General features: G+C 47.9%; 3 long non-coding RNA genes across 3 annotated transcripts; 2 read left to right on the top strand and 1 right to left on the bottom strand.

The window, feature by feature from the left end:
- Positions 1 to 299: 299 nt before the first annotated feature.
- Positions 300 to 10,208, bottom strand: LOC144583982 (uncharacterized). The gene is made up of 3 exons (XR_013537937.1): positions 10,133 to 10,208; positions 1,152 to 1,290; positions 300 to 365 (listed from the first exon to the last, which is right to left on the bottom strand). It is a non-coding gene; the product is annotated as an uncharacterized LOC144583982 (long non-coding RNA).
- LOC140701699 (uncharacterized) lies at positions 3,363 to 20,251 on the top strand. The gene is made up of 5 exons (XR_013537936.1): positions 3,363 to 3,952; positions 4,059 to 4,179; positions 10,435 to 17,249; positions 18,094 to 18,265; positions 19,801 to 20,251. It is a non-coding gene; the product is annotated as an uncharacterized LOC140701699 (long non-coding RNA).
- A 197-nt stretch (positions 20,252 to 20,448) lies between these two features.
- LOC144583981 (uncharacterized) lies at positions 20,449 to 23,883 on the top strand. Its single transcript, XR_013537935.1, has 2 exons — positions 20,449 to 20,518; positions 21,553 to 23,883. It is a non-coding gene; the product is annotated as an uncharacterized LOC144583981 (long non-coding RNA).
- The last annotated feature ends 1,480 nt before the right edge of the window (positions 23,884 to 25,363 follow it).

The raw sequence follows: 25,363 nt of genomic DNA, 5'->3' as shown, positions 1-25,363 counted from the left end.
GGAATTCCGGGGAAGCATTATGGGATGGGATGGAGTTGAAGGCAAATAAATAAAATCCGAAGTCATCATCCATCAGTCGTTAAAGGAAAGCGGGGAAAGAACTCGTGACAGAGGAGGAGTGTCATTAATTATTTGGAATTGGGTATTTCCGAACCGCTAGTGTGCTGTGGTGGAAGGCGTGGCTGACGGGGACTCAGGAGACCCAGGTTCGAATCCCTCTTGGCCACGGGAACTCACGTCAGGGTGGCCATGGTAAAAACCACTCCTTAAATATTTCACATATCTTGAAAACCTTATTAGGGTTGCTGTCGGACTTGATGGCCCATAAGGATGACACCCGTTGTTTCGTGCCTCTCGAGTTGAGTCTCGGAAAACAAGAGGGAGCAGGATATTATGGGGTTACGAAGATATTTCTAATGGTATGTTTGTTTTTTGGAACTTTTCAGGTTCAGGTGGATTGAAGGGTGTGAGATGGGAGCTGGCTGCCTTTCCTCCAACAAAAAAGGCTGAATTTGTCTTGTCGCTATAGTGCTAGGCAAGCGTTCTGGCCCCAAAGCAGGGGAGGTCTGTGAGCGTGGGGATGCCGGAGCCACAGATGGGGACGTGGCCACTTCCCAAAGAGGGGCTCATCAGCGTGTTCCGTCGAACATGCTTGAAGCAGTCTTGCGATCAGGCACCCTGTCTTACTGAGCAATCCGATCGCAAGCATGCTGGACTTGAACACACTTCCAGGGATGCCTTGAGACCTTTTCATTGAAGGTGGGAAGGTCTGAGAGACTTCCCAATAGAGTACCGTGGGGTGTAGGACTTACTCAATGACCCTGTGTCCCCACTGTGGTTACCGTCACCCCTGCTCTCAATCCACAATCCCGAGTTCGAAGGTTGGCCCCTTCCGCCTCCCAGGACATCATAAAATATGCCCCTTCCAGATGTGGCTGGCAACTCCCATCCTTCCTCACACTGTACGCCGCAGAATTCTGTGGTGCTTGTTCACAAAGTCGCTAAATATGGACCCACCCCTTCTCCTCCTGCATCAAGAACCTGAATGTTTTCGTTCGCGGGTTTACAAAATCCATCCCTTTGTTGAAGAACCACGCAATCCCCTGGCACTGCCAAAAGTTTTAATATGCATGCAGAGATGGGTGTCTTACTGTACTGGGCTGGGCTATTTCTGCTCTTCTCGAATAATGTTGTTTCTGTTTTTTTCCCCAAAATCGACAGCTGGACTGGTCGGGTTTTGCCAGCAAACCCCATTCTCTGTGCAAAAGTTTGGCCTGGCATTCAGGCCAGCTGTTATTGAAAAACAGAGAGAGAGAGGGGGAAAAAAACTCAGAATATGGAGTCATTTTGTACAGTGTGGGAACAAGGAGTTTGATTTAGTTTTGATAACCTTTGGTACCTGATCAGACCTCTGACGAGTCAGTAAGGTCCCCTGCGCCGTTTGCTAAGGCTGTGAATGATTTTGGTCCCTGCGTTGTGGCTGACCTTTCTTGGTCGCAGCTGATCCTGTGATGGTACGCGTGGCATCTTCTGGCCGCACACATGCGTGCGCAGATGGAGAGAGACAGGCGGAAGGCCTGAGAGGCAGGGGCATGGATGCGCAGACGCACAGATGGAGAGACCACGAGTAGGGACACATGTAGGGAGGGAGGGAGAAAAGGAGAGAGAAATGGAGGGGGAGAGGGGGTGAGCTTGATCGGGGAAGATAAGCTGTCATGAATAGACAAGAAAGAGGAAGAGAGAGGGATACACACGTTGTTGTGACATGCTGTCAAGTTGCCTCTGACTTGCGATGATGATGATGATCGTACCAGTGAGCGATATCCAAAATGTCCCGATCTCAACGGTCCTGCTCAGTTCTTGGAAACTGAAGCTTGTGGTTTCTTTTAGGGAGTCCATTCATCTCGTGTTGGGTGTTCCTCTTTTCCTGCTGCCTTCCACCTTTCCCAGCATGATGGTCTCTTCCGGGGAATCCTGCCTTCTCATGATGGGCCCAACGTAGGACAGACTCTCTTTCAGATTTGCTCCAGGATCCCCTTGTTCATCTTCCTGCACTCCGAGAGTATCTAGAAAGAGAGCTGGGGACTCGGAAGCAGAGAGGTGGGGAAACAGGAGTGAACAGAGAGAACACAGCCAGAGTCAGAAATAGCAAGAGGGAGATGTCAGGGCACCCATGAACGGACCACCCACAGAGAGATGGGCAGAGGGGGAAAATAAGACATACAGGTGTAGTTGAAAAGATGCAGACAGCATGCAGCACGTGACAGGTGGACAGGTAGAGACCCCCCCAAAGCAAAGTCAGCGATAGAATGATGGCAGACAGGCCAATCCACTGAGCCATATGCAGGCAGACAGGCCTGCACCCATGCACACACAGAAGGGTGCAAACGCAGAGACACCAGCATAGGGGAACAGAGAGGCTCAGAGCGGTATCTGTGCGCGTTTGTTCCAGCCCCAGTGAAAGCAAAAGCCTTTAATGGAAACACATTTATTTCAGTGTGCAAAGTTTGGTGGCAAAGGAATGGGACTTAGCAGGGGATGAACTGCATGCACACGGACAGCCAGAGAGACACAGTGCAGAGGCCCATAGAATGGGAGCTCAGGAACAGATCGTGGTTTACCAGGCGTGCATCATTTCTGAATCTGTCCCTTTTTACAGAAATCAGTTTCTGGAAGCCAGGCTAGGGGATCGGAGCCAAACGGCTTTGGCCCAGCAAAAGGATGGTCTCAGGGCGCCAGGAGGCACTGCGCACCCCTCTTGCGCTCTGCTCTTGCACGCCGGGTTGCCGTGTGGCGCAAGCACACAAGCAGATGAGCAACGATCCCTCCGCACGGAAAACAGACCAGCTAATGACTATGTTGGCCAGCGTGCAAGAAAGCGAGGCCCAGATCGGGCTGCTGAAATGATATAATCGTGTTAAGCGTGTCCAATTTCCTGCCTCTTTGTCTGAGCAGCCGTTTGCGAGCTGTCACGCCACCATCTTAATAAAAGTGGTCAGGATGGGATTGATACGTTTTAAGAAGGGGGGGGAAAGGAACAACCCAAGCTATTCTATGCAGTGACAGATGATTTTCGGGCTGTCCCCCTCCTGATGATTTAAAGCGGACCCTGTGCTGACAGGCAGGGTAGCCAAGGGTCTCTGGAAAAGCCTGAGAGATGGAAGTCTACCTGGAAACCTTCAACCAGGTGTTGATTCTTACAGCGTGCTGTGGAAAGAGGGTTCTGCCGACCAACCCTTTCTTTAGAAGGGCTTCGCAGCATCTGAAAGTCTAGATGATGTTTTCCCCAAATTCAATTATCCCTAAAAGGCATTTGATGCCCGCAAAGCACCTCTGTGTGTGTGTGTGTGTGTGTTTGTGTGTGTGTGTGTGTGTGTCCTTCCTATGTTGCTTCCTCCTGATTGAGAATCAGGAAACGTCACACCTAAAACCAGTACATTTCATGGTATCAAAATTCCCAAGTTTCAAGGATCCCCGGGAATGCAGAATTTCTCATGGTCCCCAAGTATGGGCAATGTCCATCCCAGGGCTCCTCAGACCTGGGATCGTGTGGAGTGTGCTTAATTTCTCCAGCGCCCATAATGCTTTGCACTCCGTCTTTTCACAGCTTGGGGTACCAAGGAAGCAGGGAAGACAGGAGAAAGGCTCACAGTTGTCTAAACATCTCAGGGAGTTTGTGGTGACGGTTATTGATTCCTTAAGAAGATTTGAGGGGAGAGAGGAGAGCCCTTTTCAAAAACTTGGAAGGCAGTCCTCCAGAGGAGGGGCAGGATCTGTCCTCCATCATCCCAGAGTGCAGGACGCGTCAGAATGGGCTCAAGCGACTGGAAGCCAGATTTCGGTGGAAGATCATAGAAAAACTTCCTAACTGCTAGAGTAGTATGACGATGGAACCCGTGACTTCATGAGTTGGTGAGCACTCCAGCGCTGGAGGCCTTCAAGAGAAAATTGGGTAACCCTCTGTCCAATCTGCTTTGGTTGGGATTTCTGTATCGAGCAGGGGGTTGGATTGGATGGCCTTCAAGGCCCCTTCCAACTTCATTGATTCTGTGATTCAGTTCATGCAGCAGCGGAACAGGACAAGCTGAACAGGCCTACATAGGGCAAGTCAGGTCAGACGTGTGAAATCGTGACTACAAGCTGTGAAAACCCGACTTCCAGGTCTACGCAGCCCACTTGGTGAGTTCCTTGCCTCTGGCATTGCACGAATCAGTTTCCCAGGTTTCCATCCTGTTGGGTGGGTGCGCCACTTGGATTTGTGGGTGGAGAGGGGACAGGATGAGTCACTCCGTTGCTGGCACACGCCTGGCCCCCCAGCCCCTGTACCAGTTGCTATGAAGCAAGGGGATGAATCACGCCCGTAGAAGTCATGCATGGGGCTCCAGAAACCAGGGGGAGATAGAAACCAACTCCCCACCCCGCTTTCTTGCAAGAAAACACATTGGAATAGGAAAAGCTGGCATGCATCATGTACCTTTTTATAGAGGGGGAGAAAAGTAGATGATGTGGGAGACACGGCCTTTCCTCCAGCTTGTCTTTCGTTTCAGGAAGGGGAGGGAAAAGTTTAAATCAAAATTGCTTCTTGTATGTCATGTAACGCCACCCACGGGTGTTAAGCCTTGTTCCAGACAATGAGGGTGGGTTTTTTTTTTGAGAAGGGTGTCATCTAAAAGGGGAGACTTGCCAAAAAGCTGAGTTTCTCTGCAGATTCACCAAGGGCGGGTACGTGGGGCAGACGGGGAAAGAACACCAAGGGTGCTCCGAAGCAGAGGCGCCCCTAAGCTTGATCGGTGGAGCTCAGGTTCCGTGTGATGGCACGGCAGCCAAAATGAGCCATGGAAGGCTTTGCCCCATTGCTGATGCGATTTCTCGTTGACCCTGGGTTCCTAGTCCACCTGGAGGGCGGGGGGTATAAATCGCAGGGTGCCAAATTAAGTCCATGTAACGGCAAGCGGGAGCAATGGTGTCGCGCCAGTGCGAAAGGCACAGGGGCTGGTAAAAAAAAAAGTTGGCAACCTCAATACTTCAGGAGCTGGTTCCGGAGGAATCCATGACGCTTATCTTCCTCCTCTGCTCTCTTCTTCTGCAACTTAACGTTGTCTGCAGCTTTTGAAGATGTTCCCTAACAAAGACACGTGTTCAAACTCTGTTCCCTGGGCAGCTTCTAAATCTCTGGTTTCTGAAGCTGGAGGTCTCCTTGAGGTCTCCAGTGGCATTCCCTGAACTGTTCAGGTTGGAACCAGACTGCAATAAGTCTGTAGTATAGATACAGCTGGTGTTTGTAGCTCAGAATTGCTGACAGAAGCTGAGCTCATCCACACTCTTATATTCTCCATGATTTTGTATCATCAATCCAAATCATCATTCTAAAGGGGAAATCAGAAGAAGGCTGAGTCTTGGAAGGGCAGCCATGAAGGAATTTAAAAAGATCCTCCAGTGCAAGGATGTTCCCTGGAGACCAAGGCCGAGATCATCCACACTCTTGTATTTCCGATCGCCATGTATGGGTGTGAAAACTGGACAGTGAAGAAAGCTGGCAGGGAGAAAAATAGTTTTAAGTGTGGTGCCAGAGGAGAACTTTGTGGATACTCTGGACAGCCAGAAAAAAAAGTGGGTTCTAGTTCAAATCAAGCCTGAACTCTTTCTGAGGGCAAAAATGTGGAAACTGAGGCTCTCCTCTTTTGGGCGCATCACAAGAAGGCAAGGCTTACTGGAGAAGACGGCAAGGCTAGGAAAAGTGGAAAGCAGCAGGAAAAGAGGAAGACCAAATGTGAAATGGGCTGACTAAAGGAAGCCACAGGTTTCAGTTTGGAGGAGCTGAGCAGGGCTGTTGAAGACCAAGATATTTGGAGATCCCTCATTCATAGGGGCAACTTTACGGCAAACATCACAGCAACAAAAATTGGTGACTGATTCAAAGTGGAGGAGCTGGTGGTGAATCGTGAACTTCCCAAAGTAGCTGATCTCTCTGGAGGCTGTTTATCTCTCCCACTCCTTTTTTCCTCCCAAAATGTGAGGGAGGGAGGGAGGGAGGGAACTCCGCCAACACGTGGGAAATGGGTGCTTCGTAACATCCATTGGGGACCCTTTGGTCCAGGGTGGACCTGATTCTCGTCGTCTTCTCCGGCCCAGGAAATGAAGGGCAGATAAGAGCCTGGTGCTCTCTGTTTTCCTTCTTCTCATCCTCATAAGGGCCAAGGCTGAAATCCAGAATAACCAGAACCACCTCATCCTAATAACTGTGGGAGACAACACACCATACAATGGGAGGTGTGTCTCCCTCTCTTCCTCGCTCCTCTTCCTTCTCTTTCCTTCTACATTAGAGGAGGAGCCGATGTCCCTTGACCACCAAGGCCGGTGGAGAGCCTTCATCATGACCCTCTCCCACAGCTTCTTGCGTTGCAAACTCATGGCGAGGCCCCTATCCTTGCTTCGGAGGCGCTGTCCTTGTGAGTGACATCGCTTGAGTCAACACACAAAATAGTGCATTGCCGTTGCCCACCCTACACCCACACACCTTGTTTTTCAAAGAACTCCACAATATCAGTTCACTTCTCCTCCTCGTTCAGTGCAGAGGTAACCATGAGAATGCTAACGTGTACGATCAGACGCGTCATTTCCACATGTTGACGCCTGTTTAGAGATATCAGAGGGGCTGTTCCGTGGGCACTTGGCAGGGATGTGGTCGAGTCTTCAGGACTGAGTCGAAGGTCCGAATGCGAGTCTTGGGTCTGAAGCCCAAAGTCTGAGTCTTTGGGTTTTCAGCCCAGGGTTTCCCCTCCCCCCCCCAAAGCTTGAGACTCAAGACTTGGGCTGTCCATCCGCTGGCCAGCTGATAGGCTGAGTTGGACTTGAGTGCGAATGGTGAGTCCCCACCCCTGGTTCTTGGTTCAAGCCTTTCTAGTCTCGAGAAGTGGCCACCAGGTTGTCCCCTCCAGAGTTTTCAAAACTTGGAAGTCCTCCATCTCCATTTTGTCATGATTGCGCACCCCCCCTCCTCCGCTTGCTTCATTGCTCCTTTTCCACGCCACGGTTTTAATCAAAGCCTGCACCGCCGTCATCCGTCAGAAACAAAAGTCGTGAACGGCGCTGGTGGAAAATTGCACTCGTGCAGGAGAGTGGCAGCTGCTTGCGATGAGGGTGCTCCGGAAAGGTCAGGAGACTCAGACCTTCAAAAATCTGGGGAGAACCATTCACATCGGGGAGGAGGGAAGATTGTCAGGATCTCTTAATTTCTTTATTATTCCTTCTGCATCCGGTATTCTGGTGGAAGGGTGGCTGTTTTCAATCACGCAGAAGAGGAAAGTATGTTTTCAGATAGAGTCTTGGAGCGCTCCTGTAAACTGCGGACTAAAACCCAGAGTGGATGGACTGCAAACCCCCCCCCCCCCAATTGAAGCTAATGGAAGGAAGGAAGGGAGTTTGGTACGAAATATTAGGAAGAGGAGCACGGTGGTGTGGTAGAGGAAGAAAGAATTTTTGTCGGGAGGCACGTAAAAACTAGAAATGGATCACCCAGAGGCCAAAGAATAACCCAAGAGTACAAGAATATGCTAGAGCCCAGGAAGACTGCAGCGCCTAAGGGAGGCTCAACTAAAGCCTGTCGCATGCAGTTCAATAGTTCACCAGGTTGTGGAAGTGCTGACACCTCAAGTCAAGAGCATGAGGCAGCAAGCCCATCCCAGATACTTTCTGTAGTCACATTTGGTTGTGCCTCTCCTCCTCCTCCGTATTTGTGTTGCTAATATTCTTAAGTGCCCTCAAGTCAATACTGAGTGATGGCAACATTCCTCTGGAGTTTCATTGCCATCAGATCAATTCTGGGTGAGGATAACACTTTTTTTTAATCTCTTCCTCCTCCTCCTCCTTTTATTTCTCCTCCTTCTTCTTCCTGATGTTCTTATTAGGTGCCTTCAAGCCAGTTCTGAGTAACGGCAATATTTATCTGGAGCTTTATTGCCATCAGGTCAATTCTGGGTAGGAATAACACTTCTTTTGGGGATCTTCTTCTTTGTCGTCATCTTTTTCATCTTCGTCTTCTTGATGTTCTTCTTAAGTGCCTTTAAGTCAGTTCCAAGTGATGGCAACACTACTCTGGAGCTTCTTCTTTTTCAGTGTGCTCAGGTCAATTCTGAGTGATGGTAACACCGCCTTGGCTTTTGTAGGTTTAAAGGTCTCAGCAACAGCTTCTCGGTCCCTCTTTCTGGTGCCACCTTGGGAGCATCATGTAGCTTTCCCATCATGGCCACTCAGATAAAGGGCACGTCATCCCATTAACCACATCTGCTCCCTTTGGCTGTTCTTGACCAGCCCTTCTCCCAAGAACCATGGCATGGATTCCATCTCTCGCCTCTTGGCTCCACTGCCAGGCTCTCCAATCCACCGAGCTACCCCAGCACTTCATAACTATCCCCTCTGCCTTTGCCAGCTTGAATGGGATAATGCACTTCGATGTGTTTCCTCACAATGGGAGAAATCTTTCTTTGTGGCTTTTTTCTCCCTAGTCAGTATGCGTGCACACACACACAAACACACATGTGGAGCCTGTTGCCACCTGCATTGGCAACAGATTCAAAGGGAGTCTTGCAATCTAAGTGCCGGGAAAAACCTTCCTTTTGAAGGTCAATGGCACCCGAGGAAACGGGCCAAGTGCATGGAAGATTAATCGCATTTTAAGGTTTAGATCTCACCTACGCCCAGAAATTCCGCAGAGAGGGCCAATAACGGCTAATGCAATTTTACATACAAATGAATCGTTTCAAAGGCGGGGGAGAAGAGAGATGGGAGGGGAGGAAAGAAAGAAAGAAAGAAACGCTGGCCAGAAGGATCCCCTTGATTCATTTTTTGAAAAGGAGAAAAGCTCCCTGCTGGCTTACCGAGTCAGCGGTTAAATAAACACAAGCTTTCCGGCCCCATCAGCGGTGGCCTTAAAATGTGACCAGAGGGCCTCGGAGACGGAGAAACTGGGTCGGGCTGGGGCTGTACAGTTGTTGATGTCACCTCCCGTCGCCTTGCCGTTTCCTTTCCTAAATTTAGCAGCTTTCTCAGTGGGGTCGATGCGGCAAGGTCTGGGTTCGAGTTTTGGTCTTGGTGGTGCTCTTGATGTCAATGCCATGGCTCCACCATGGTGGGTCTTTGCCCCACTAAACGGCTCCATCCATGGCGGCATGCAGGAAGAGGAGGAGGAGGCCAGCCATGAAGACTCACGACTCGTGGTTAAGCCGGACTGAAGTCACACCTGGCACTTGACTCGCCCTCGACTCGGGCTCCCTAGACCACCCACCCTCCCTTTTTCTCCTGCCTTTCCGGAAATCCAGAAGCAATACCTCCAGGGGAGGTGGTGGGAAGGACCGGGAGGGATGCCCTCCCTCAGTTGCCATCCCTGCTCTGGAGTCCTCGGCACGGGCCCTGCACTCAGGCGCATGGGCACAGGGGGCCTCTGTGGCAGCTGCAGAGGGACACACAGGTCCCAGATGGCAGCAGGTGTGTGACTACCAGCTCTCAGAATTCCCCAGAATAAGGGCTTGCGACTCAGACCTGAGGAACTGAGATTTGAACCCAAGACCTGGTCTCTGATTTGGGACTCGGACCCTAGGACTTCCCTGGAGGAGACCTGGTTGAATGGCCACGCCCACGGTGTGACTCCACCCACAGAGGCCAATCATTGGCTCCCACCTGGCACGTGGGGTGTATAAAAAAAGCCCCCTCTCCCAACTTTCACCAGTGAGTAGATTTGGGTATGGCTGGTGGAGGAGGAAGCAGAATGACTCTCCTCACTTGGGTTGCTGGGTGATTGCCAGTCTATGGGAGAAGTTTCCGCTTGAAGGGATGGTCTCGAGATCCAGTTTTTTTCCACAGTTCTTGCTCCTCCTTGTGAACACAAAGCTCTCTAAACCCTTGTTGGGAATCCTGTTGCCCTAAGGGTCAATGCATGGAGGAAAAAGAAGAGTCTTCGGTCTTCATACATTCAGTTCCTCTGCACTGGAGACATCCGAATGTGAGACTCCATTCTTCTGGAGGTCTGGTCGGGGAAAGATTTTGGGGGTTTTCTGGATTATAAATACTGTAATTCTCAATGCTAGGAGTTCTACCTACCATTCAGGCTCCTTACAAAAGCTTTAGTGTGGCTTACCTGGGAGAAAGGCCTAGATTGGAAGAGTTTGAGGCCGAGCAAGGCCTAGCCTCCACCCAGGCTTCCTGTTTCTGCCCCACGGCCAGCTGGGAGTTTTTGTGTGAAGCAGGAAGCCTGGGCAGAGCTTGCTTTATGAGTCTTGCAATTTAAGCTTTTCTCAATGTGCAACACATTGAGGCATGTTTGGCAGGTCGCAGTCCTGAAAGGGAGGATTTTGGTATTTGCTGTGCAGAAAAATCTGAAAACCCCACATTTCATGGGTGTTTTTTTCAATTTTATTTTATTTTTTCTGGCTGATGCAGAGAGAAATTTTGATGAGCCGTTTCTGCACACTGGGCTTTGGGAAACCGCTGAGAAGGAAAATGTTTTCAAGCCTACCATGTGGTGTTTGAAGAAGCTCTTATTTAAAAAAAAAAAAACTAAAGGGAACAACTTCAGTCACCTTTAAGAAGCAAAGAGCAGAGACGTGGGATATCTCAGTAAGGAACTACGTATATTTTGTCATCCCCCCCCCACAAGCTCCCGGATATTTTGCTCTCCAGCGCCAGAACGCCAGTCCTTCCAGGACTCGAAACCTTGATATCCAGACTGAAAATAAATAAATGACGGTGTCTTTTTATCCCCAACTGCCTTGTATTGTGCGAGCTAAAGCCCATTAAGGCTGTCGGGATTTTGTTTAGAGTTTTATGGCATTACAAGCGGTCCTGATAGGATTTAACTGGTTTAAATTAACCGGGTGATTTAATGGATTGTCCAGATTAAGGAAGAATCCGTTAAAAGACGAAATAGAAGGAAAGCCACAGCTTCAAGAGGCTCCAGAGAGATGGAGATTTTGCGTCAAACTTTTCCCAGCCCAGAAGACGCCCGGATGCAACCCGTTTTCCCCGTCCCATGACTTAGGCACCCATCGCTGCTCAGCTGCTATGGCCAGTGCAATTCTCGCCCTCTCTTTTTTGCTTGTTTCTTGTGCGGGCGCGCGCACACGTATAAAATCACATCTTTCAACAATCCAAGAAGAGATAATTAATTTATTGCTCCTGCATGAAAGCTTTTCCTTCTCCTCTAGACATTGGTTTATGGCACACCGTGATCAAGAAGCAGATTTATTTCCAGGAAGAAGAAGACTGGAAAGAAGAGGAAAGAAAGAAGCAACGGCTTTCCTTCCCCGCAATTTATGTAAAGGTGTCCTCTTTTATACTCTCGGTCTCCCCTCTCTCTCTCTCTCTTTCTCTCTTCTTTCCTCCCTCTTTGTCTCAAATAACATGCTCTTCTGCGCTTCGGTTCTGCAGTCCTGAATGGTCTCGCTGGTGCTCCTTCTTGCCTCTGGTGGGAGAGCATCCTTCTGCTTCCAGCCCAGCTCTACCGTTTGGCACAGAGAGGGAATTGCCCCTGGCTGTAGTTAATAAGGACCAGCTACTGCAGCTATCTTTCCTGAGTCCCCCTGGACTTCCTTCCTTCCTGGCAGACAGGAAGCTGGCTAGGGATAGGCTGTTTAGGTTCCTTAGACTACAAATCCCATGATTCTCCATCATGGGAAGTGTGCCTAAAAGACAAACCCCCTTACAGTGTGGTTCGCCTGGGGGAAAGGCCGTGCCAGGAAGGTGGCTGAACTAGGCCTAGCTCTGGAGGTCCAAGCTTTTCCTGTTCCTGCTGCAATGCTCCCTGGGAGCTTTCTCTCTGGAAAATATCCCCATACCCTCATTTTCCAACAGGGGGCAGGCACACCTGCTACTTAAAGAAGCGGCCTCATCGCTTTGCCGAATTTTTGGCCAAACCTCCTTCTCAAGAAAGTTCCAGTGGAAGAGCTTGAAACTCATTTTTCACGGCCGGCGTGAGGATTTTCTGGAGATGGGAAAGTTCACCATTAAGCCTCTGAAACGGAGACGGCTTTGGAGAAAAAAAATTCCGGGAGACACTTTTACCGGTGAAATTGATGGCTTATCATAAATCTTGAGTTGCTTTTTCTTCAGTCAATGAAATACATCGACTTGCGATTTCCTACAGGTAGAATTAGGTCTCTGCTGCTCACAGTAATGGCAAGTGACGTGTCCTTGTGGAATTCTTCGTTTCCAGAAGCTATTTGCATATTTCTTTTCCCCATCTTGGGTTATTTTATTTGCTTTTTCCCTTTCGCTGATCAGAGCCGTTTTTCCCTTTTTCCTTTCTCTGTTCTTTGATTGAGGACCTGTCTCTTTCGCTCCGTGTCATGTTTTGTCTGCTAAGGTTTGTCTTTTGTGAATGAGAAACCACAAATTCAGATGGGGAGCACCTGAAGGACAGGAACCCACCCACCCCCAAAATGGAAACAGAACCGAGGTATGATTTGTCTCAAAGAACCAACAACCCTCTTACATTTCCACAGTTAAAAAGAAGCAAGATATCATGTATTCTTTGAGCTGTTAGATGGTAAAGTCTTCCCCTTTGGGTGTGTGTGTTGTTGTTTTTTAATTTATAAACCTGAAAGAGAACAAATCCACCAACAATCTCAATGGGAACCGGGTGTTTCTGGGTTTTTTGTTTTTGTTTTTAAACCAGAATATTTGGGAAGGGGGAAATAGAACAGATGATGAGGATCAATCCACAGTGGGCGGCTTGCATCCCGGAAAGGTATGCTCTTGTTAAGAAAGGCGTATATATTGCAGCTTCTTTGTTGCAGATTTCACTTGTAGTCATAATAACAATGACACAGAGCTGGACGTTGTAAGTTGGACCTTGAAAGAGGCAGTTAAAGAAAAAAATTAACATGAAAAGAAGATTCATAGCTTGGCCTCCCATGCATGCATTTAAAAGTTTTAAGAGTGGGATCATTTCAAGAACATCCCTTATAAATCTAGTGTTGGCTGTCCAGACTAGACAATCTGGTGCCTTCTGGATATTATTGACCACATTTCCCTTCTTTCCCCAAAAAAACAGGATGGGTTCTGTAGTCCCAGAACATCCTGTCAGGGGGAAAAAAAACACCAAGCCTTCATGTAACCTGGGTTCAAGTATGACCTTTTTCCTCAGCCTTGCCTGGAGATGCTCAACTGTGAATTGGGACCTCCTACACAAAAGCGGATGCTTTTATTTTTGATCTCTGGACCCTCTTCAAGAAAAACAAAATTAAGATTCTGATCCTTCCTGGTCTCTGAATCAAGGAGGCCCTTTCCACTAAAGATAAGTTAAGATTCCAGTCCTCATGGGTTCTGCACAAAGAGGACCATCTTCTACAAACAAATGATGATCCTAGTCCTCATGGGGTTTGGAAGAAAGGGCTTGTTTTCAAAGGCGACTAAGAAAATCATCTCATGCCGAGACTAACAGATCTGGTTTACTCTGGGTTTCCGACGGCTCCGTTTTCAAGCGGCTCTTCCCGGTCGTCGTTTTAATCACATTATCTTCTCTACAACTTCATTAAGTGGATTTGGACTTGAGAGAGGAGAGAAGGAGGGATAGTCCAGCCAGCTGTTCACCACCTCTTGGGTCGTCTTTGATTCACATGTACTGACAAATGCAGATTTATGCAAACAAAGCTGGAGGTAATTAATTGCAACCTGTCAGAAAGCCAGCAAGAGACTAAATTTGGTGGCTTTTGCATGTAACAGGAAAGCTGTCTTGGGGAACAGAGATGAGGAGTGGGAAGTTGTCGTAAAGGAATACAAATGCCTTAATGGTCATTTTGGGCTAGGATTTCCTGGGAGACGGCTGAATTATTAGGAAAATGTAAAGAAAATTAGCGTCCCGGAGGCAGGAAAACCACAATCCACAGGCTGAAGGTCCAGAAGCAGGTGGGAGAGCTTCATTCGGTTGGTATTTCTGTGCGGAAACACCGGTTTTGCACTTCTCATGAACGGCACCCGAGCAGAGCACAGCAATTCAGAAATTCATACATTTAGAAACATTCGAGCGAAGGAAATGAGAAAATGGTCCTGCAAAGCCACAGATTCTTTATAGTAAAAAAAAAACAGGGCTAAAGATGCATCTCGTTAGAGGGGAGAAAGAAGTTTGGAAAATTCCATCAAGGGGAGCAAAGTTTGGAAAAGTCATGCACGGGAAAGTGACAACAAAAATGTATGTGTTTTTGATGAAGTGAGTAAAAAAAACTTATCAAATTTTCACAGGAGGGGGAGAGAAGAGGGGGAATGAAGTTTTACACTATGAAACAAGGATGTAAAGAGAATGACCTGGGATTCCACATAAAGCAAGATAGCCCAAATTAGATGTGCTTATCATATATTTAGAAGAGGTGCTCCATCAAGGGGAAAATAGGTCTGTTTGTCACACTGTGTGACTCTCCCAACCTACGTACAGTGGACCCTCTACTTACGGAATTAATCCATATTGGAATGGTGGCTGCAGGTCGAAAAGTCTGTAGGTCGAGTCTCCATTGACCTACAATGCATTGGAAACTGATTAATGCCATAACCGGCCATTTTTGTTCCATTTTGGTTTTTTTCTGGTCTGTAGGTCGATTCTCTGGCTGCAAGTTGAACCTAAATTTTGCGGCCAGAGAAGTCTGTAACTCGAAAAGTCTGTAAGTCGAGCCGTCTGTAAGTTGAGGGTCCACTGTATCAGGCATTTGGCATGTTTAATTTTGCAAATGGTCTCTGGAAAGACCACGCAGGCTTAGTTTGGGAAACTCGTTGAGGAGGAAATCATGTTGTGGGAAAGAAAAAGGGATAATTAGAAATAACACACCTGCTTCTTCATGCAGGGATGGCAAAGATGTGGTTCTTGGCCACCCAAATGTGGTCGCCAGTACTGTTAGAAATCAGGTGTGGACGTCAGTCCGTCTCCAGGACAAGCTACAGAAGGCCAGACACCCCCAAATATTTTTCTCTTACAAAGACTTTTTTCTAAAACTGAAAAAGACCATCCCCACCTTCTACTGGCCAGTTTTTTTAAAATACAAAAGTGTACACCATACCTCCCCAATGTTGTTGTTTTTTTATAAAAAGTGCCATATTTTCCTTTTTCTATAAGTCCTTTCAAAAGAACTGTATTTTGGAAGCCTGTGTGACCCCGAAGCTTGCCTCATGCTATGTCAGTGGTTCCCAAACTTTTTTGACTCGTACCCCCCCTTAGACTTACTGATTGCTGGGCTCCCCAATACAATAGGACTGCCATAGCCACAGAATCTGTACCTGCAGTTCCACTTATCCGCCACTTGGAGGAAAAAAATCCGAGAAATACACATTCCCAAGGTGTATTACTAGGACTGGCCACTAGATGGAACCAGAGGCCATGCTCTATATACAGGTGGCTGAATGGATGGAAACACATTTGTGACCTGATGCCTCTTTAGGGAAACCGCTTATGGCAAAATGGAGAAACCGCATTTTGAGGGGCGGGAGCAGAGAGAAGACGTCCTTGCAAACAGTAAGGCAGGAAACCCAGCCCTTTGGCAAGACTGGGCTAGGGTTTCCTCTCTCCACCGTGTACAGACACCAGAGAACCTTGAAGCAAGCACTCCGTTCTCGTACGGTACGGTACTTTGGGTAAGGCAAGAGAGAAGGGAAGAGGAAAGGATGAGATGGTCCCGTGGTGCCCCCTGGCTGGGTTTCGCAGCACCCTGGGGCCCAAAGGCACACAGTTTGGGAACGATTGCCCTCTATAATGTGTAATTTGACCCTGCAAGCAGAAAGTTGGTGGTCCTTCTTCTAATCCTCCCCCCTCCTTTCCGTGCTGTGTGCCTCCCCAACAGTTGCCTCTGCCATTGCACTCCAGGGACCCGGTGCAATTTCTTTCCAAATGCCAAGGAGGTTTAATATTTGAGCCCCATCTTCCGTGACATTTATACAAGCGCTTTTGAAAATTTGACAACTTTCCAGCATCGGTAGGTGTGGAAAAACGATTCTCCTTTTGCAGCAGCAGAACTTGTGAAGAGATCAGAAAGTAACTTTTTATGGGGGGGGAAGGAACCCATTGACATGGTGCAGTAGGACCCTTGTACTCACAGCGGATCAGTTCAAAGCGCTTTGCTGAGAACCACAGATGACAGCAAACACGATTAGAATAGTGAGCATGGCCAGCTCTGCTGGCTTCATCATTAGAAATGGATGTTTCGGGGATTTTTCTTCTAATGTTTTTAATATTTTCAGATTCTGGATAAGCGAGTCGGCGGATACCGATCCCGCGGAGAAGGGGGTCCTACTGTAAATCGGAACCCCATAAAATCCATTGGTTATATTTTCAGCTAAGTTTTGGAAGTAACTATAGACATGGAGCATCAAATGGACCCTGAAGGTTATCTAGTCTAGCCCCCCTCCCATCAGTGCAATATTGTGTGCCCTGAAGTCAATTCTGATTTATGATGATATTTGTAGGATTTCTGAGTTATGTAAGGGATAGGATTTTGGCAGGGCTACCCTCCATTGAGTTTCCATGGCCGAGAAAGGATTTGAACCCAGGTCTTCTGAGCTTTATTGTATCCCTCTACACCATCTCTCCATTGCCTTCTGGTTTCTTATCAGTAGCTAAATGGGAGTTTTAACTTACTTTTAAGAAATTCTAATGCTCCAAGTAGCTGTAGAGCTCAAGGGTTGATGTCTCTGGCTGCGGAGCCAGAGGTAGTGAGTTCGAATCCCCATCTGTGCCTTCTTGATGGGTTGGGCTGGATGATCCATAGGATCCCTTCCATCATTGCAATTTCAGTAAGTCAATTTGCAGTCGTACGACCACATCAACAGCTCTGCAGTTCTAAGATGATGGTGGTGGTCACACTCAGCCTGCCTCACAAGCTTGTTGTGAGTAATTAGTAGAGGAGGAAGATGGCCTTCAGCGCATGGGGTAAGAAGTAGGGTATAAATGAAGCAAAAAATGCCCAAAATGCAGCTGGAATTCACTGGTTGTCCATGCCAACGGATGTGATTTCTTTCCCACGTGTGTAAAGGGATCTCAGCCACTAAGTAACGGGGTTCTGATTTAAGCATTTCCTCGTTGATAGTTTTCCCCCATGAGACTAAAAGGAGAGGAAGCTTCGGATTTCAAACGATGGAAGTTCTGTTTGGAGGCATCTCAATATGGTCTCCGGAGCCAAAGTCGGTGCCATGATGTTCAGTCTCCGATAGACAAGTGATGGAGAAGAGGAGAAGGTGAAGGCCAGGGAGGATGACGAGGAATGGAGGAAGGCGATCAGGTAAGCCGATCTAGTTTTCTGTCAGTGGTTGTATCTCTGAAGAATTTGTGGTGGTGGAAGAGAGTCGAGGAAGGGGAAAGAAGTTCCTTTTCATTCATTAACAGATCTACACAATCAGAGTTATGAATGGGGTTCCATCTTGTGCCACCTTCCATTGGGATGGAATGACTTGTGTTGGCATGTAGGGTGTTTTAAAATTATTTTTAATTAAAACTTGTGTGCTATAGAAAGTGATTTGCTGTTGTAGATATGTTCCCAACTGTAAGTCAAGAAATGGTTGCTTTTTAAAAATCCCCTTTCATAGAAATGTCTCAGAGTGAGTTATGGAGACTGTAAGTGCCAGTTGATGAGAAAAGGGTGGACTGCAAGGGGGGGAGTTGTAGCTATTCTGTGAGTCACCTTACGTCTGCTGTGTAGCAAAAAGGGAATTGCAAATTCTGCAATGTTCTCAAAGTTTCTGACCCAAGGGGGGGGGGTAAGAGGTGTTGTGGTGACTGAATCAGCCTGGAATTTGGGAGACGTAGGATCTCGGCCCTATGGAACCCACCAAAACATCATGACTGAAGAAGAATTAGAACCAGGGCCCGTTTGTTCAATCAGTTTTCAACTTGGTCTCCCCCCCCCCCCCGGCTTGGAGGCTGTATGTAATAGAAGTAGTTCTTGTGGGGGGGAAGGTGGAGAAGAAGCATAAAAGAAAGAAATAGAAATGAAATGAAACTTAGTGTGTATTAGCTTGGGCCAGTCTATCTGATCTGATCTGTCTGTCAGTCTATCTATATACCTCCCTAACCACCCCCACCCCCCGGATAGCTATATAAGAACATGCTGTATCTACTGTATCTAGATAGCAGTGTGGATTCAAGATCCTTTGAAGGTGTTCTCCCTTCCATGACTTCTGAATGTATGGAACTCCCCGCCACTAGAAGCTGTGAGGGTCTGAATAGCTTTACGAGGGGGTTGGATCGATGCGGGGTGGGCAAGTTGCCCTTTGGCTACCTGTTACAAGGATTTGACAGGTAGGAAGGCACAAAGCCCTGATTTATTTTCGTCCCACGTTTTGAATTATGGATAGCTAAGGGTGTTTCTGGCTGCGGTGCCCGAGGTTGGGAGTTCGATTCTCCCGTGGGGCCTCCTTGAGAGGGGCTGGACTGGATGATCTTTAGGGGTCCCTTCCAGCTTGGCCGTTCTAAGACGGCTGGCGTCCACGCTGAAGGCCCTTCCTTTCCTGGGCCTGTCCTATTTTCCAGCCGGAAAGCTGTGAGATTCCTCAAAGCCGAGCCAGCTCGCTCGCTCGCTCTGCCTTGGGGTGTCCTTTTCTCCTGCTAATTCGTCCTGTAAACTTACCTGAGCTCAGAGAACGAGGTGACCCAGATTTAAACCGCCTCCCGCTCTTTGTTCTGAAACTGGGGCCTCTGTGACCACTCTCGTCCATTTCATTATCCGGTGGTAATTGTTTTCTCTGGCTTGATCTTTTGTTCTGTGCTGATGAGTTTTTACAATCGGTTTAGCGCTCCTCTGACACACAGCCTACGTGCCTTTTGACCGAGGGCTGATTTAACGTATGTGTGTGTGGGGGGGGGAGAATTCATCTTGGAGGCTCAATGAACACAGGAAGCAGCTGTCAATTGATTAGTACCATTGGATAATTGGTAGCAACTTGGTGGATTTTTGGGATGGCGGTCTTCGGATATGACCGAAAACACTAGACCGCAGTTTCCGATTCTTTTGCACATCCATACCTTGGCAGGTGGTTTGCTCAGACACACTAATAGACGCTCAACCTCGTTGTGAGAGAGATGTAAGGGATTACACTGCAATCTTTTGTGGACATTGTCCATCCAGGTACAGATTGAAGGCACAGATGACAACAGAAGAGTAAGACCGTCTAGCAAACTTTAGGACTGGGACAGGCGGGAACTTGTTTTGGAAAGGCTGTTAAAGAGCAGACCTCACAGAGAGGCTGAAATTCTATTGTGTACCCACTTTCTAGAACCTGCCACCTTCTAGATGTTGTTGGGTTGGAACTCCCATCGTCCCCAAGCACTGCAGAAGGTGTCTGAGGATAAAGGGAGATGGAGTCCAACAGCATGTGGAGGGTTGCAGGATAAGAATATGGGTGAAGCTTTCTAAGCTGTATGGGACCTCTCTCTGTTCATTGGGCTCTGTAGAAGGAGCCTCTCAAAAAAACCCTATCAACCTGTAATGCTTTGCAGCTCCCATGGATGTTAGAGTGCTACACCTGTGTGTTCCAGGCCTGGTTGGCTGTTGTTGCAGACAGAGTCTTGGCAAAACAAAGAATAATAAGAATAAGAATTATATCCTGAAACTCCACTGAGAACTTTGATTGCTTGGCCAACGCTACCAGAATTCTAGGTGGTGGAACTTCTACAGAACTAAACAGAAGTTGCTGAAGCATTGGGGACTTGCTGTTTTACTAGTTTTTGTGATCCCTCCTAGATTGGAACGCATTTCAGAGAGCAAGTTGTCGGTTTCCTTCAGAAACCATTTAATGTCCTAGCTCTCTCTCTCTCTCTCTCTCTCTCTCCCCAAGAGCCCCTGAAGCCCTCCCCACTATCCTGGCCTTTCTGATGTGGTGGGACAAACAGGCCATCAATGCCGAAGGAATTTATCAAGAGATGGACATGATTCGGCTTTGGATCGAAATGAGAGTCCAAGACGGATGGGGCTGTTTTCCTTTCTGCAAGCAGAGAGAGATGTGTATTGTGCTGAGCCATATATATGTATGTGTGTGTGTGTGTGTGTGTGTTTCCTTACCCATCTTTCTCTGAGCTCTCAAGACCTGTGAGAACGCTGGCTGTAACGGGCTTTTTCCTTTTACGGGAAAGGCCTGCTGACTCAGCTCTTTTGGGCTGGAAGAAAAAGAAACAGGGTGGGTGAGAGGGACCCTTCTCTTCCCCCCTGCACCCCCCCCACCGGCTTGCGCTGTAAATAAAATAAATGGGAAGCAGCCTCAGCAAACCTGATGGCAGGAGTGGCTATAAAATCTGGACTCTGCCAGGGTCGCCTTGAGAGGGTGCCGGCGTAAGGGAGAAATATTCCCGTTGGCTGGACATGGTGCCAAGAAACGAGAACCATTTTAAAGGAACATCCGCGCCTCTTTGAAGGACCAGCTTTCTCAGAGGTCTTCCTGCCTCTGTCTTTTAAACCCGGTTGTCTTGAACCCTGGCGAAGCCTCGCCCAGAAGACTCATACTTGAACTCAAACTTGGGACCAAAGACTCGGATTGGAGACATGAACCCAAAGACTTGGTGTGTTGATGCTTGCTTTCTCACCCACCTGGGTGCATATATTTGTACGTATGAATACCCTCTTCTCCCCTCCCCGCTGCCTCCCACCATTGCCATTTATGGCTCCTCCTTCCCTTGGTGCCGCTGATTGAGGACAAGATCACAGGGGCTCCTCCTGGCCCCCCAGATTAAACCCCGATGACATCTTTCTTGGGAGTTGTCCCCTTTTCATCTCTGCACTCTCTGTTATCAGCAGCACCATTGTGGCGCTCTTTAGAAAAAAGGTGCATTAAAGGGCACCTCCGAGATTGCGCCAGCTTTTTGTCCGCTTCCCCCCCCCCGCTCCCATTGAGTAATGATCTGAGACGGCAGCTCAAGGGGGGAGACGGAATGAGAAAACACCGGTTCCATTATCAGCGCAATTGTACCCGTAATCGGCAGGGGATAAGAATCTTGCTCGTACAGACGCACATGGAGACATACACTTGTGGCTTGTCTTCTTATCGCTTAATTGGATAAAAATGGGGAGAACGAAATGGGCTCCTTTGTTAATAATTTCATAAACGCCGTTATCTGCGGAGAGCTATCAAAACAAGGGGAAGTGTATACAAACGCCTTTGGTTTCTAATGCTTTCCTGAGAAATGAGTGGTTTTCATGGCATTTAAATCCTCTCGTTTTCCCTGTGCCATTCAGGGATTTCTGGAGGGCACCTGCAGTCCGTTCAACCACCAGACGTTTTCTGGATATTCATGCTATATATTTAGTTTTCAAACACACTCCTGCATTTTTAATTTTTGGCAACGGAGATGTTAGCCTTGAACCAGTGTATGATTCATCCTGTGGATGAGGACGTTTCCAGTGACTCCTGATGGTTGAGATGCTCCGGGAAGATGGAAGAATGCTCACCTGTAGACAAGGGACTGTCCCTTCTTAGGTGGGATGAGCAAGGTAGACTGTGGTGCAAGGCCTAACTCGGTTCGAGGCAATGTTTGCCAAGTTTCACCTTAGCAGCTGAGGTTGAGCAAAACACCTGTCCATCTGGTTTCCCTTGCAGATCAGGTCCTGCAAAGTTTGTGGGCTTGTCCTTAAGTGAAAGCTCCATCTACGGACTGAATTATTTCTGAACCAGAAGAAAGCAAGATACAGAACCATAAGAGCAGAAAAAGATGGAAGCTGAACCAGGGAAAACAGAGAGGTGCAGGAGTCCAGGAGTGATGGTTAGTTCATAAAACCTGTAGCAGGAAACCAAGAGGGTTGCTTTTAAGAGCGACGTCCACCCTAGTCTTCTCAATGTTGGGTATAGTCGTATTTACTGAATGTGGCGACTGAAGATCATACAGTAGATCATCTTAACTGAGTTTGATTTCTGTAAAGATTTAACACAACATACAACTTAAAAGGGAGTTGAGTGTTTTGAAGAACAAATCAATGCATGGAGGAGAACATTGAATACCTGGAGAGATGTCCCCTTGAAACCCCTGGGATCTCCTTCTGAGTAAGAAACGCTGATGTGCACGTGGTGGAGGGCCCTCCCGCTCAAAGTCAGACGACACCCTCTCGAAGAGGAGAAGACCCTCCTTAGCAGAAGGGTTACAGCTCAGGGAGCTTCTGACCTTCCAGGTTGGAAGCTTTAGGTTTCTGCTCAGGCCATGTTTACCTCCCTGGTCACTTTGGTGGACTTTCTGCAGCCATCCATCTCTGCTGGCTCTCTCTCTCTCTCTCTCTCTCTCTCGACCTTCAACAGAGTCTTATCTCAGAAGAGAGCCAGCAGAGGTCTAAGTTATTAATTGAAAATCCAATTTTTGGAGGCCAGCCAGTGAGAGAAAGGCAGAGTGAGAACCAAAGACTCGGTCTGGAGCTTGCTGGCCAGCTCTCTCTCTCTCTCTCTCTCTCTTTCTCCCTCACCAACTGTGCACTTTGTTTCTGTATGTGAAAATGAGAAATTTGCAAACTTCCTCCCTCTCATAACTGAGAATAATGTGCATTTTTCCTGCATGTTTTGGAACTTTTTTGGGGGTTCCAAAACTCCATGAATTTGCAGAAGAGTCGGGCTTGGGTTCAATTCTTTTGGCTTAAAGACACCATGGATTTTACACAGAGAGTAGAATTTTGCACCAGTATTTATCCCTAAATGCAATCTTTTTAGTGGAACGGCCAAAGTTTTCAGCACAAAAGCAATGGGGGGGTGTTTGTTCAAAACGGTGTGAATTTTTTGAAAACGATTCTTATTTTGCTCATGCTGCATCTAATTTTAAAAGGCTGGCATTTTCTCACCTTTGTGCAAGAACCAAAAATTCTTCCAAGTGGGACCCTTGTTTCCATAGGAGTGGCGTTGGTTTCCATGGGATTTGTTGACTGGTTCAGTGGGATTTGTTCCTGTTGAACCAAATGGGAAACCTGACACTGGTTCCTTCCTTATTCCCTTGGAGTTAACTTCAGAAGCCATCTGTAAAAGTAGTTGGTTTAGATTTCTACCAAAAGCCTTTGTGCAGAGAGCAAGAGAGGAAGGGATATTGGGGCGATAAAGCGGGGAAAAGGTGGTGGTCATCTTCCGTTTTACTTCCTGCACATCAGCTGGGGGGGGAGGGCGGTCGCAGAGGTGGTTTCTGAAGAGTTTATCCCAGTCGATGATAGCCATCAAGAGGTCCGTGTGCAGGTGTTCAAGAGAAAATTAAACCACCGTCTGTCTGATCTCCTTTGAGCTGGATCCCTGCCTTGAGCAGGGGGTTGGACTGGATAGCCTTCGGGGGTCCCTTCCCAACCTGTTCTTCTTTGATTTTTTTAAGTTGGTCCCCGTTTTTGCAGACTTTTAATGGTAGGGGCAGCTTTTAGTTGAAGGCTTCTGGGCAGGATTACTTCCCTTATGGAAAACCTCCAAACAGGTTGAGCCCAAACTTAACTTACCCAACTCTGCGTCCCAGGAGGATGCGGCTATTATAAAATTAAAGTCTTCCCTTCTGGCCTTCTCTCTCTCTCTCTCTAAGGTGGGTGATTCTAAAACAAGAACTTCAGCTTCAGAGGAAACCCATTCCAGAACGCCAGGGTCTCTTTCTTTGCTCCTCCTACCCAATAATTGGGTTTTGTGTCATCATAAATTACATTCAAAAGGTTGTAACCGCCAGAGTAGCTATAAATACAAGGGACACGTATTGATCAAGAACCGTCTGCACATAATAGAAAGGAAAACATCACTCTCGCCTTCGCGCGCTCTCTCTTTCGACCAAAAAGAAAAGAAGAAGAAGAAGAAAAAGGGTCAGAGGGATCTAATCTAATAAAAAGACATTCTTTACCAGAGTCCCAGATGGGTCTTTAAAAAGCACAGCCATTATTTCTGTGGGGCCTTATAGACTGGCAGTGAGAGAGAGGGAGAAAAAGAGAGAGGGGGAGAGAGAGAGAAGCCGTTCCCCGCCCCCCCAAGCTGAAGGACGGCCTATTGATCGTTGTGTTTGGCCCAAATTAAAAGCCATGTGTCCCCCCCCTTCCCCGTCTTTCCCCCTTCTTCTCTGTGTCACCCCCCCCCCCCCCCCGTTAGTTAAAATACTGTTTAAGCAATTCTCATAACGTCATGTTGGAGGCTGGGTTCCAGGATTTGATTTGATTTTTTTTTTCCTTCAGAGGAGGTGGGAAGCCAAGCCAGGCAAGGAGGGAAGAAGAAATTTCCCCTTGACAAGAAAGCCATGGTAGAAAACGAGATTTAGTGTAATTGCCTGGCTTTCAGGATAATGGATAGCACTGTAAGAATAGCTCAGAAATCCGCCCTCTCGGCTCTCCTCGGTGGAATTTATTAAAAGGTGCAATCATTAAATATGTAAATAGTTGATTTATAACCAACAACACAGGCTGTTAATTGATTCCTCCTCCCTCCCGCCCTCTGAAAAACAACAGCAACGTTTGAATTTACTGTGCAGAATCTTAGCAGATTTGATGATTCAGGGCAAATTGGTTCATCCGTCCTGGTTCAGTGAGATTTGAGTTGAGGCCGTTTATCAGAGATGCATTAGATCAGGATATAAGCATGGAGTAAGAGGTTGTGAGGGAAGAAGCCCAAAGTCTAGCCAGATGAGCCCTTTCGGGTGGGCCATTCAGATTTTCTGGACTCCCCCATTCTTTTTTGAACTCCAAGAATTCCCCCAGCAGAATTCCAGGAGCCTACAGGCGCTCAGATTTTGGCTCACCTGGAGCAGGGTCTAATTCTCAAAGGCTGCCTGGCTGCATCTGGGCCTACTTCCTGTTAAGACATAAAAAAGGAAGCTTGCTCTGTTATCTCCTGAGTGTTCAGCTCTTGGGCCGGCACCATCCAACCTTTCACCTTCCCTGGGCCACACTGGAAGATGAAAATTTGGTTTGGGCCGCACGTAAATTTGGTCTGGGCCACATGGGGGGGGGCAGCCCTAGCTGTCCTCCGCAGCCCCACTCCAAGCGCGCTAACCGGCAGCTGTGATCTCAGACAGAAGAGGCTGCCAGCTTCGACTCCGGTGGCTTTATGGGGCTGGGAGGGGGTCCACCTATTGATGGGGACAGCGCAATGCAGTCACGCAGCCTCTCTGTCTCCTCCCCTCCCACTCCTTTCTTCCTTCCCTCTCTCTCCCCCCCACCATTGTGATGTGCCCCGGGCGCATTCCGGCCGCAAGCGCTGGCAGTGTAACTTGAAACTTTGGAATTTCTTTAAAAATAAAAAATTGCACTGGGCTGCATTACAAGCTGACCTGGGCCTTACGCGGGCCGCGGGCCGCAGGTTCGACAAGCCTGATCTATATAATGTTAAGGTCATAGAGATTGCAACTCCTAGGAAGGTCTATCAGCTTCCCCACCACAACCCTTTTCTTTTCTATTAAAAACAGGAAGCAAAGCCCAAGACAAGCCAC

Source organism: Pogona vitticeps, chromosome 7 (assembly GCF_051106095.1).
Source record: "Pogona vitticeps strain Pit_001003342236 chromosome 7, PviZW2.1, whole genome shotgun sequence".
Lineage (NCBI taxonomy): Eukaryota > Metazoa > Chordata > Lepidosauria > Squamata > Agamidae > Pogona > Pogona vitticeps.
This window is presented reverse-complemented; position numbering and strand designations above follow the sequence as displayed.